General features: G+C 39.6%; 1 long non-coding RNA gene across 8 annotated transcripts in view; it reads left to right on the top strand.

Annotated features, from left to right (window-relative positions):
- Nucleotides 1-12,165, top strand: part of LOC107195859 — a 120,542-nt gene that overhangs the window by 30,892 nt on the left and 77,485 nt on the right. For 2 of the 8 annotated variants that reach the window (XR_001517136.2, XR_003047116.1), the window contains exon 1: nt 5,503-5,782. The exons of the other annotated variants lie outside the window; for them this stretch is intronic. This is a non-coding gene — a long non-coding RNA (uncharacterized LOC107195859). Of the gene's footprint in view, nt 1-5,502; nt 5,783-12,165 lie in introns of those variants that run through there. 8 annotated transcript variants of the gene reach the window in all.

Raw genomic sequence — 12,165 nt, 5'->3', positions numbered from 1 at the left:
AAAGCACAGACTGCTGCTCTGGCTCAAAGGCTCCCTTGCCGAGGACAAATACAGATATTAATTGTCTTCACCAAAAATATTAATAAGAAAAAGTTTTAGCTATCTGAGCAGACAAACTTAACTCATTCCAACTGTTCTTTTGTAACTAGTGAACTTTGACATTAACATACCTGTCTCATGGCAGTAATTTTAAAATGAAGGCAAAGAGATAGATCTCTGTTTGTGTCTGTCTGTATGTTTCTAGGTGTTGTGTGATATTTTCTACTTCTGGATGGCATTGCTAATTTGTAAAAGAGCTCTATTTAATTGGCTTAAATAAACAAGTGCTTGTATAAAAATTCTCAAAAATATAACAGAAACTAACCCAAATGCTTTTCAGGTTCATGGAATCTGAGGAAAATATTCAGTATTAAAGCTAATTTAAATTTGTTGGTCTAATTAAAACAGGCATGTCTTTAGAGTTATGATAATTAAATATAATACTTTTATTTTACCTGGCTTTATTGGTTAAATAAGTTTGTCATCAAGAAAAAATAACTTAAGATGATGACTGATATTTTGTAATGCCTAATGAAGTTTTTGTAGGTACTCTAGATATAATTGTTAAGATCAATTAAATAGATATAAAGAAAATAAATTTTTTAGTTGAACTTGTTAGCATTAATTATATTTTATGTGCACTTGAAAATGATTTCCTAAATCTCTTTGGTAACTTGAAACTTTAAAGTTTTTCGCTAGCTAAATTAAATGATGAATAGTCATCGAATAGCTAGATCATTTCCAAATAAGATAAAATAATAAAATATTAATTACTCAACATAGGTTTATCCACTTCTGCCTTTATATTACAGAGTAACTAAAGAAATCTATGTTAGTAAACATGTCTTGTGCCCCATCGAAAGATTGTACTACAGAAAAGCATATATTTCTAAAAATCATGGAATGCATTTATAAATTTATCAATCTAAAGAATGCTGGTGTATCAGGCAGTTCACAATTGCTTACTTCTTAATTTTTACCAGAAATCAAAGGTGCTAAAGGTTAAGAATTCTAAATATTTAATTAAAACTACAAAAAAATAATAAGGGAAACAACTTATATAAGAAAAGTAGAATGTGTTTTGGCTTTAAAAAAAGGTATAAAGTATGAAGTATGGATATGCGTTTTTGTTAAGGGAAACAAATTAATTTTGTCCTGGTTTTTTCAGAATGGGCAAGAGAATAAGAACTAAAATGGACACAGAACATTGTAGAAAGTTTATGAAAAAGAAATCTCGAGAAAAAATTTTTTGTGTGTGATCAAGTTGAATAAGATTGGATGAATTTGTTAAAAGTGTTTTTTTTGTTTTTATGTAAGCTTTAATATCAATAGTGTACTAAAACTTAATATTCTTTCATCTGCTAAAAGGACAAAGTTTTCTTGGACTGTTGGTCTACTCCTGATAAGATATTATGAAAAGTTTTCTGCCAACAAAGCAAAGATTCTGTGTTTTATCAAAATAATTTTCTGTGCTTTATGTCACTGAGGTCTTTGATTACTTAAGAAAACTGAATCTTCTCAATAGTAAGAGCTAAACTTCTGCTGTATTTGTCTTTGAAATCTTTTATTGTTACTTTGGCCAAAAAGATAATTAAGTATTATTTCATAATAATCTGTGATCCTATTTAGCCAAATGTCCAAACATTAAGCCTTTTTTATGTTGTATCTATATAGGTGTATGTTATAAGTATTCCAGAAATTGTGTGAAATTCCTGGAAGTCTGCTATGTCCTGGCATTAAATATTGTCTGTTGTCAAAATTGAAGCTCACACTGAAAGGACTGCCTGTAAGGGAAATGGCTTAGCTGACTTTCATGCAAAGGCAGGAGCAAAATCTATACAAATTGTAGCATATGTGGATGAAGTCCATTGGGCTTCTGCAGAGATGACCCCCATTACCAGAGTTTTGCCATCCCGATACCCTTGTAACATGGTGCCAGTCTGCTCCTAAATGAGAGAAACTAAGACTGGTAAACGATGGTTGTAAATCAAACAAATAGTGAGGTCTAGGGGAAACCTAAGAGGGCCTCTTGGTTTTTCCAAGCTCCCTGGCAAACCTCATTTTTCAGTTTTTGCATCCCTTCATTCTCCATGGTGCATTTAAGCTGGACTTCATTCAACTGTCACTTAGTATGGCTGATCAATATGTTCTTGTTGTATGTATGCTTTCTGCATGGATAAAAGCCTTCCTCAGCTGCAAGGCTGATGTCCTCACAGTGGCAAAGAAACTGTGCAAATAATGAATCTGTCCAGCAATCCTTGACTTGGTACATGGTCCTTACCCAACCCTAATCAAAGCCCTACTTTGAAAACCCATCTTACATCAAGCTTCTGATTCTTAGTAAATTCCGACTTTCCCTTCCTCCCTCCCAGACAGCTTTGCCAGGTAGTATTTTCCTTCACTGCAGTAAACAATAAACTCAGCTTTGTCTTACCAAGAATTGCGCTGGTGATATTCGAGGAGACAGTTTTTGATGGATGTTACGGTTGATTTAAAGGAGAAGTCAAAATGCAGACTTTTATAGAGTAGAAATAATGAATTTGCAAATGACTGCAAAACCACCTTTTTTAAAGGAGGGAGCAGGTTATCCCTCTGCCAGACAGAATTTATTTGCATGTCTATAGACAAAAATTACTTGCATTGCTATCAGTTACCTATGATTTATAATCATAAAAATACTCAAAGGCCATGAAAGTTGCAGAGCCACCAAAGAATCAGAATCATATGACCCAGAAGGATGTGCTCTAGACAGTGCATAGTTTTCTACTGAAGCACAAATTCTTCCCTAACCTACTAGGTGTCTAGTGCAGTCCTAGGGTATTTCCCAGACATTGTTGCGTTTAATCTTCACCGCACTCTACAAAACAAATATTACAATTTCTTCTTTTCAAGTAAGGAAACTGAGGCTCAGTGAGATTTTTTCAAAAACCACAAAAATGCTCAAATGACATGGGTAATATATATTTGATTAGTGAAAACATTATATACTGAGAGGAAAAATTGCATACATCTTTGGTGAAGAGAGAAAGAAATTACTGGATATCATATGGAATGCTGGCCAGTCTCCTTTAATTTGGGTTCTTTAATTTTCTAGTGCTCTGTACCTTTTATTGTCTTTGAACTATTTCATAACTCTGTAAGTTGAAAAAATAACCATAATCATGTAAAGAATCCTGGTCCACATTCAGTGCAAATGAACGTTTGGTGGAGGAACCCAGTCCTGCATCTATTAACAAACGCGTTTCAGCATTTCTGAAATGCAATCAGCTCTCCTGATTGCCTACATATGTGTCTGTTCTTTGACTTCTCCTTTGAACACCTTAGGGTTCCTTATTAATTGATGAATAAAATGGAATCTTGGACGTATTCATTTTATATTCGTATCAGAATCATGATTTTTGTCTTTTCAAGAATACTTTTTAACAGTTGGCAATGAGGTTAGCCTTTCATTAGTTGGGTCTGAGGGCATTTCATGTTTCAGGGCACAGAGAAGATTGGCGGCTCATCTAAGGCGCTCCCTGTGCTGAAATTATTAGATTTTATGACTACATACCTGACATTCCTAGGGTTGCATGTTAAGCCTTCTATTGTTTACTTTTCAGAGCTATCTCATAGCACAGGCTGTCTGCTCAATAGAGTCTGAGCAATTAGGCTCAGCTAATGTCTTCCTGACTAAAATGCCAGTACAGATATTTAATAGCAACAAGTGATTGAAAATAAATGGGGACCCATTAATGGGGACTAATTTGGTGTTACAATGGAAGCAGGGGTGACTGTATGCATTCTACTTCCAATTAAATGTGACGTCTCTTCAAAGATGTTTGAATTTAAGATACAATTAATTTCAACCCTTTGAGTCCTTAAAAGTTTCACAGATATCACTATAGTTCCTGTACTGTAAAGCTGTCTAGATCCTCACGTCACGCTAGGGGCCTTCATAAGTTTATCACTGCTTCAGTGTCCTGAGACTTGCATCATTAATTGCTCAGTGTAATAAACTGAAGCTGGAATTCTCAGGTTCAAAGCATCAAAAAATTGAGATGTGTTCAGAAGATAGAGTTTTGTCACAGCCCTCTTTGCTACCAGGGACAGAAAACCCATCTCAAGCTAGTTTAATTAAAAAAAAAAAAAAAAATAGTTTATAATGTCACATGACAAAAGCTCTGGGCAAGATGAGTTCAAGTATAGCTAGATCTAGAGGCTCCGAAAATGTCATCAAGGCCTGGTCTTTTCCTTCTCTTGGTTCATCTTCCTTTGGGTTCACGTCATTGTCAGAGTCCTTTTCCTCTGATGACGTCAGGCCACTCCTGGCTTGCAACCTCACTTCCCCAAGACCAGTGGGAAAAAGTCCAGCTCTCGTCAACTCTTTAATAGCTATTCAAACCAGAGTCTCACAATTAGCTTTCATTGAACCGATTGCCATGGATTGGATCACATGCCTATTGCCTATCATAGTGCCACTCAATATGTCCAGTAGGGTGTGATGTTTTGATCATCCAGATTTGGGTCACAGGTCAATATTATAGCCAGGGGTGGACACCCACTCCCATATTCCATCCAAAGCACAAAGAGTGAGAGTAGGGGAGGAGAAACTCCCTAGAGGAAAATCAGGAAATTTGGCTGTTGGAAGCTCGAAATACCACATAGGAATAATATTACATGTTGACTGCAGCCCTAAGTTAAAATCTTTGTCAAGTGACAATACTTTTTGAGGGCTCTCTGCAGGACAGCTGTGTTGTTAACTGGTATTAAAAGACATCCAAACATGCCATCAATAAACACTTACAAGCCTTTACTATGAGACTGGCTCTAAAATAGATCTCAAAGATACAGAAAAACAATAACAACAACAACAAAACACCATGGTCACTGCTGTGAGGGAGAGCATAACGTTATTGCCATTTTATTGGCAGAGTCTTTGGTTGTGAGATGACCTTCTGAGAGTAGACAGGAAGCATGAGCCCTCAGCAGAGCGTCAGTCACCTGGGTGGCAGGTCGGTTACCTTGGACTGCTTCCATCATGGAAGGGGCTGCATTTGTCCTTACTGGAATAGACACTCTGTATAAGGATTTTTCTTTCCTGCACATAACGCTTCTGCTAAAACTACTATCCGTGGACTCGCAGAATGCCTTGGCCATCATCACAGTATTCCACAGCATCGCTTTGGCTCAAGGAGCTCTTTTCACAGCAAAAGAAGTGCGACAATGAGCCCATGTTCATGGACTCCACTGGTCTTACTGTGTTCCCCACAGTCCCGAAGCAGCTGGCTTGGCAGAATGGAGGAATAGCCTTTTGAAGATGCGGTTACAGTGCAGGCTAGGTGGCGATGCCTTGGAGGGCTGGGACAGGTTCTCCAGAAGGCTGCACAGGCTCTGAGTCAGCATTGAATATATAGTGCTGTTTCTACTATAGCCATGATTCACGAGTCCAGTAATGAAGGGGTGGAAATAGGAGTGACATCACTCACTATTACCCCGAGTAACCCACTAGAAAAACTTTTGATTCCTGTTCTTGTGACTTACTTTATGCTTTGCTGGCCTATCGGTCTTAGTTGCAGAGGGAGGAATGCTTCCATTAAGAGGTACAACAATGATTCCATTGAACAGGAAGCTAATACTACTGCCTGGCCACTTTGGACTCCTCATACCTCTGAATCAACAGGCAGGGAAGGGAGTTACTGTGCTGATTTGGCGATTGATCCCAATTATCAAGGAGAAATTGGACTACTACTCCACAATGGAGGTAAGGAAGAGTGTACCTGTAATACAGGAAGTTCCTGAGGGCGTCTCTGAGTACTATCATCCTCTATGATTGAGGTTAATAGAAAACTACAACAATCCAATCCAGGCAGGACTTCTAATGACCGTGTTCTTTGGGAATGAAGGTTTGGGTCACGCCACCCGGTAAGGAAACATGACCAGCTGGAGGCAAAGAGAATACAGAATGCAGAGTAGAAAAGGGTAGTTATAAAGGCCAGCTATGATCATGTGACCATTACAGAAACAAGGACTGTGATTGTCGTGAGTTTTTCCTCTTTATTTTGTTATAAACACATTCGTGTGTCTATATACACATATTAAGCAAATACCTTTGTTTTCTTTCTTCTCTTATCCCCTTGTCATGTAACATAAGATGCATTGACTTTATACCACAGTATTTAAATGATAGGATATCAAGGAGCAGAGTAAACATCACTCAAGGACTTACTTCCTCTTCTGAGGAAGGGGTTCGTGCCTTTTTGGTTGTACGCAGGATAGTTGTATCATGTTAGGCAGAATTATGACCTTGTTCATGTCCTTGTTTGGAGATTAAGTATGGGTTAAAGAGATGCATGAGATGTCGAGTTGACAAGGAGTGGACTTACGATGATTAATTTTAAGTATCAACTTGACTGGACTAAGGGATGCTCAGATAGCCAGTGAAACATTATTTCTGGGTATGTCTGTGAGGATGTATCTGGAAAAGATTAGCATTTGTTTCAGTAGACTAAGTAAAGAGATCTGTCTCCATCAATGTGGGTGGGCATCATCCAATCTTTTGAGGGCCCAAATAGAACAAAAATGTGAGGAAGGGCAAATTCTCTCTTCTTGAGCTGGGATGTCCATCTTCTCCTGACCTTGAACATCAAAGCTCTTGGTTCTGATGCCTTCGGACTCTGGCACTTATACCAGTGACCCCACAGTTCTCAGGGCTCTGGATTCAGACTCAATTATACCATCGGCGTTCCTCATTCTCCAGCTTGCAGAGAGCAGACTGTGGGTCTTCTCAGCTTCCAAAACCACATGAGGCAATTCCTATAACAAATGTCCTCTGATATATAACTATATATATAACTACACACACACATTCTATTGGTTCTGTTTCTCTGGAAAACCCAGACTAATACAGGTAGCTAAGATGTTGCATTAATTCAGGGACGTGTTGAGTTTAGGTTCCTCTGAGATGTAAGGTTGGCAGTTATAGATATTTGTCTGGAACCGAGAGAGAGAGGCCAGAGAGCTTAGAGACATGTTTGGGTGCTGTATTAATTTTTTAGAGCTGCCATAACAAATTACCACAAACTTGGCAGTTTAAATAACAGAAATGTATTCTCTCACAGTTCTGGAGGCTGGAATTCCGAAATCCAGGTGTTGGCAGAGTTGGTTCCCTCTAGATGCTCCGAGGGAGAATCCACTCCATGTCTCTCTTTGGGCTTCTGGTGGCTGCTGGCAAACCTTGGCTTGGCCCAGAGCAGAGTTGTTTAATGGTTGGATAGAAGCGAATGAACCTACACAGTAGAATAAGAAGAGGCCAGAATGGTAGAAGGAACTCTAGGAGGTGGAACTCAAGAGAAGATCGTATTTCAGAAGGGAAGGAGGGAGCGGTGCTCACAACTGATCACAAAGAAGGCCTAAGTACTTGCTTCAAACAACATTTCTTATTGGTCGTGAATGTTGCCAATCCAGGGCTAATGTTATAAAGTTACTTTTGTCTTTCTCAGTTGAACTCTAACCAGAACTCCAATTGGAACGTTAACTTTATAGAAAGTTCAATCAGACGAATACATATATGTCAACAGAGAAATTTTCTGGACTCTATTTTCTTTTGGTGGAGACACTCCAAATAGCGTATCACCCGAATTTTCCCAACTAAGGTTTAATTTTTATTAAATAAGCCAATTTATCTTTGAACTTTGGAGCGAACTAAAATACTGTCCTAAATCTTGACATGCAGCTACATTTTAGAAACAACCTTCTTCTTTTACTACCTTTGTGGCAGAATGGTATTACCAGGAAGAAGATAAATTAAAAAATGTATAGAAAAGACCACCAATTTCTACCATGATAGGTGGACTGAGAAAAGAGACTTAACAGTATGTTTCTTTTGAGATAACACACAAGGCAAAAGTGCTTTGGCAAAAAATACCCCACTATATTTACCACATGAAATTTCTGGTCGCCCGCCGTCTTGAAAGCTAGTTCTAGCTTTATGTAGGGTCTCTTTCTCTTTTTGGGTATATCAGTACTTTCTGCTTTCCACTAAAGTGTTTTCCTGGATGTGGCAGGACCGGATGAGGGTGAAGTACATTCTAGCTGGTGCAGTGATAGGAGCCAGGGTGCCTGTGACATGAACGTGGGACAAATCCGTCTGACAGTGTTTGTGTACAGCGTGAGAGGGAAAAAGTTGGGAGAGTTGAGTCGAATTTAAGGAGAGCCTTGCATATCAAGTTCAGGGCCTCCCAGAGGAAACAGCGGGATCTGTCCCAGGACAAAAACTCCTTTCTGCCCTTCCCTTCTGTAGCTGTGATTCATCCTTGGTTTTCAATGCAAGTACAAGGTATAGTTATTTGTGTTCTCTCTGGGGTAATTTGGGAGTTTCTCTGGAATGAGGTCAGAGTTTCATCAATCAACCTGGAATTCCTTGGCTTTGTACTGGGAAGAGTAGCTCAGGGAAAGGGCAGTCAGATCTGGGGTCTCCTGTGGCTGTAGGCACTGTGGAGTCTACTCCCAGCATCCATGGACTTTGCACCCCACAGTGTGGCCCAGATCAAACGGGCCACAATGGTGGAATCCCTTGGGACCTGATCAGAAGTGACCAGAGTGGTCCTCTTCATCCTCTGTGTATTTTTCTTTCCCCCTTCTTTCAGCTCAGAGAAGCTCTGGAGAGATGCGTTCCTTCTGTTTTTATTAAGTTCCTCTGGTTTGAGGAGTGAACGAGAAGGGGAACGGGGAGGGGGTTGCTCAGGAGATGGGCTCCAAGGCTGGGATTTATGAGAACATCCTTCCAGTGGGTGATGTCTGCATGAGGTAGAGGTATGGTTTTAATTCCGCTCTGGCAAGGCGGGCCAGCCCGTGTTGCCAGCACATAGTTCTCTTTCAAGTCTCACACTGATTCGAGAGTGTGTAGACAACTTTGTACTTTGGGTCTCTGCCAGCTATCCTGAAGCAGCAACTTCCCTTGGCTTCATATTTTCTATCTTACCCTCCCTACTCCCAACCAAAGTTAGAGAATAATTATTGTTTTACTAGCAAATGCTGCTCCTAAGTAAACCCAAGAAAGATCTAAGCAACTGTGCATTTTGAAACCAGTGTAGTCTTTTCTCATCTTGGTGTTTTCCTCCCTTTGATTACATAAGAGTAATGTTCTCAGGTTTCACCACTCCAGGAATTGTCCGTGGGCAGAGGTGTCATACAGATGTCAGACCGGGAGGAGTGGCTTTGTTTTTGTTTTTGTTTTTGTTTTGTTTTAAACTACTAACCCAATCTAAATTCATGTACTTGCTCCCACATTTTCTGATATACCAAAGAGAGAAAAAAAAAATGTGTTTCTATTTCTTCTCTCTTATTCTCTAAAATGTTCTTTGTTTGTTAAAAATGTGACCAGCTCCTATAGCATCCGATTTACCTGTCTGGGGATCATCCAGACCATTGGCCATTGGCCTCTCCTTTGTCTTCCCCCTCCTCTTTCTTTTTCTTTTTTTAAAATTTATTTATTTAAATTAGTTTTGAGTGTACAGTACATTGGTTAGACATCTATATAGTTCATAAAACGATCCCCCCAATTGCTCCCTCCCTCCCCTGGCCCTCATCTAGCCATCATATTAATGCTAACTGCATTCCCCACCCCCACTCTTTCTTACGCAAGGATATTCACTATGCTCTAGCCCTTACTGGGTGTAAAGGAAGGGAAACATGGTGGAGAATGCTGCCCTTATGCGTTCTCCACCAGCAGCCAGAATCGGCATAGAGTGTATGTCTGATCACGGAACCAAACGAGTGTAAAACAAGGGTCCACGACTCTTTCTGTAGAGGCTCAAATAGTAAATATTCTAGGCTTATTGCAGGCTATGGGATCTCTGTTTCAATTACTTACCTCTGCCATTGTGTAAATGAATTGCCGTCACTATGTTCTAATACAAATGTATTTACCAAAACAGGCAGAGGGCCAGATTTGCCTCAGGGCTGTAGTTTGCTAAACTCTGACTTAAAGTCCATGAGTGTTGTGTCTTTGCCCTTAGACTGAAACCCAAACTCCTTGCCAGTGTGTAAGGCCAGGATGCTATGGCTCCTGACACTTTCATTGTACTTTCTGCCTTATGCATTGCATTCCAGCCACACAGATTTTCCTTCTGTTCCTCGAACTTGCCTTGCTCCCTCCCACCTTGGAGAAGTCACACTAGATGTTCCTTCTGCCTTAAACCATCTTCCAATCCCCCTTCTTCTCCCACACACATTTACATCGAAATGTATCTTCTAATCTTCATTGAATCTTTTCTTCCTCAAGCTAATCTCCCTTAATCCCTGTATAAGTTAGGACTCTTGATAGCAAATGACAGAAATTAAACTTGATTAAACTGAAGCATTAAAAACAAAGAATATTTTTTGACTGAAATAAATTAATTCTGGATAGAGAAATTTGAGCTTAGGGATGAATAGAATCGGAAGTGTGATAAATGACATAGTTGATGTAGAATATATTCAGTGCATGGTAGAAATTCAGAGAGGTCTCCTAAAGCTAGTGACTTCAACAGAGTAGAAAATAGCCAAGAAACTAGAAGCCACAAGTGCATCAAAAATGACGGTAACAAACCCCTTGTATTGAAGAACAACACAAAAACAGCCTTTAATTATACTCATTGGAGAACTCCTGAGACCCTAAATCAGAGCCTATTTACTTTTAGTTTAGTCACAATTAAAACAAGTTTATTTACCAATGTTCCCAGTCTACAGCAGATTAGAAATAGCTGATTTTTTAAATAGTTTTTTCAGGATGAGGATGAACTGCCAGAAGCAGACACACTGAAACCAACTTGAAGTGGCAGTCAATTGACAAGGAAGGTAGAGAAACTTTCAGGAAGCAGAGGAGGCTGGGGCCACTTGGTAATAGAGAAAGTACTCACATTCTTTAGTAGGTGTCAAGAGCATTAATGCTTTCTAATAATATCTAATAATAAAATGTGAATAATGCTTAGGATACGCCAGGTCCTATTCTAAGCACTTTTTGGGAATTATTTAATCTTGCAATAACTCTATGCAGCGGGTGCTACTATCAGTTATTTTATAGATTGCATTAGTTTTCTGTTACTGTGCAGCCAAAATTCAGTGGCTCAAAGCAATATTTATTTTCTCAGAGTTTTTGTGGATCAAGCATTCAGATGTGGCTCAGCTGGCCCTTGAACTCAGGGTCTCTCTTAAATCTGTAATCAAGTCGTCAACCAGAGCTGCAGTGATCTAAAGGTTAGACACGGGGAAGACTCATATATGAGTTAAGTCACTAGCTATTGGAAGGATTTAGTTCCTTGTGGCTGTTGGACTCAGGGCCTCAGTTCCTTGGCACATGGGTCTCTATAGGGCAGCTCACATCACGGCGATTTCCTTTATCAAAGTAGGCAAATGAGAAGAGTCAGAGAGAGGATGTGAGCAAGATGGAAGTCACAGTCCTTTCTTACCTCATCTTGGAAATGACTTCCTATCTCTCCTGCTGTATTCTATTTATTAGAAGCAAACCACAGGTTCAGCCCACAGTCAAGGGGGAGGGGATCACGCAAGTGTGTGAATACCAGGAAACAGGAACCGCTGGGAACCATGTGCATAGCTGCCTACCAAGACACCAAAACCAAGGCACCAAAAGGTCATGAACCTAGCCCGAAGTCATGCAGCTAATAAACTAGAGAACCTGGAAATTAGATTCGGGACTTGTGCTTTTAACCGCTAAGCTATACGGAGGCAATTAGATTTGTATAAATTCCCTGGCGATTCTAATGTGCAGCTGAGATTGTCAATCACAAGTATAGCACTTCTCAACCTTCAATGTGTGCACAAATCATGGGTGTTAAATTGTTAGTTTGGGTTAGAATGCTGATTCTGATTCAGTGGGTCAGTGGGAGGGCCTCAAATTCTGAATTTCTAACAAGTTGTGGGTGAAGCTGATGCTGCCAGTCCATGGACAACACTTTGAGCAGCAAGGGCCCAAAGGAAGAACTATGAGCTGAGAGTCAGGCAATTGTTTTTTTCACCTGCGATTCTTCCTCAAAGTGGAGGTAGAATGAACCAGTCATCATTTGATCTTTATTCTTTTTTAAAATCTAATATTCCGTTTTCCTTCCTTCCTTCCTTCCTTCCTTCCTTCCTTCTTTCCTTCCTTCC

Source organism: Pteropus alecto, unplaced genomic scaffold (assembly GCF_000325575.1).
Source record: "Pteropus alecto unplaced genomic scaffold, ASM32557v1 scaffold94, whole genome shotgun sequence".
NCBI lineage: Eukaryota > Metazoa > Chordata > Mammalia > Chiroptera > Pteropodidae > Pteropus > Pteropus alecto.
The sequence above is the reverse complement of the archived record's forward strand: the minus strand, read 5'-3'. Positions and strand labels throughout refer to the sequence as shown.